This window comes from Acomys russatus, unplaced genomic scaffold (assembly GCF_903995435.1).
Source record: "Acomys russatus unplaced genomic scaffold, mAcoRus1.1, whole genome shotgun sequence".
In the NCBI taxonomy this organism is placed as follows: Eukaryota; Metazoa; Chordata; class Mammalia; order Rodentia; family Muridae; genus Acomys; species Acomys russatus.
The window spans coordinates 25026-26582 of NW_026131395.1; positions in this window are offsets into that span (position 1 = coordinate 25026).

The following is a 1557-nucleotide window of genomic DNA, read 5'->3' on the forward strand; positions in this document are numbered from 1 at the left end:
GGATCAGCTTTTACATGGAACATGGAGAACTTTACATGAGCCATCATTCTTTAACCTGTACCACTTCCAACTTTCTTACAGACTTACGAAGGATCCTGTTGATTCTATTCCTCCACTTCTACCTCACCTATCAGCATGGTCACATCAACCAATCACAGTGCCATATCAGCCATTGACAGTGCCACAGCACCCATTGGCAACAGTGGGTTACAGACCAGCGACTTCACAGGACTCATCCATGAGGCCACAGGATCCACCAATATGGTCACATGTAGGTGAATCTCAATCACCTGAAAGTTATAAATCAAAATTACCTGTTCCAAGGGAATTAGGAAATTTCTTCATCTTGGGAAAAATGTCATAGTCCACATTTCACAGCATCACTATTTAGAATAGGTCAACTTCTGGCTGTACAATCATCAGGATAATATAATTAACACACTTTCTACTTTTTTCTCTTGGATCTGGTAGTCTTCTTCATAAGGTAAAGACCCTTGCAACGAGCTGTGTACATGATATGCTGAGAAAAATCTTTATCAATTTGATAGAACTTACACATTTGATAGTAAACTCACTGCTGAAACAAACCATTGGGTTTTACTGCAGTATTAAGATCTAAAATTGTCCTTGTAAATTTTCACTCTATATAGGTTTCTTAAAAAGAGTTTGACATTCAGTCTTACCCAAGCACACCTCCCATTAGGGCCAAGCTCATCAATGAGTCCGGATTCCTTACTGAGATTATACATTTTTGGAATACTGCAATATAGTCGATAACCCACTCTGCGTATGTCTTTTCATATTGAAATAAGCCCTATTGTTTCGTTTCTGAGTGAGGTTGCTGAGAATATATCTATAGAGATGACTTACATTAGACAGGGCAGAGAGGTTTTTTGGACAATATATACAGGTCATACTTGGAGAATGAAAACCAAACCGAATAAAAACAATAAAGCCGATTTAGCCATTCATGACAAGTTCCAGCTAGCCCTAAAAGGAAAAGGAACATTCAATCAGGCAATGTAGCAACACTTCAAACATATTTTTCATTCATATGTTTTAGGAATTATAGATAGCTAAAAGAGTAACTTTTTCATATAAAAGCTAAACCATGACAACCGTCAGAATCACCAGAAATTGGGTCCCAGAAGAGAGAGAGAATGAATAGAGAGACAGATAGAGATAGACAGCAGAGACAGAGAAATAGAGGAAATGAAAAATGTTTGAAAGGTAAGATTACTGAAGGATTCTTCTTTTTAGATGTGTCTTGGCTTAATGACAGTCTTGAGAATCCAAAACATTTCTTAACTCTGCAGCATCTGTTTCCTTACCTCCTCTACAGAATTTTTGTGAACTCAGGACTAACGAAAATCTCACCATCCCCTTTAGATTTACATCATATCTATGTATACACAATTGAAGTAAATAATACATCTCCCACTAGGAGGTGGAGGGGGATAAGCAAATGTGCACTGTTATAGATTTCTTTTGTTGAACTTCTTCCACTCTTTTTTGCTGTGATACAGGACACACTCAGAGAAATCAAATGGGGTGAAT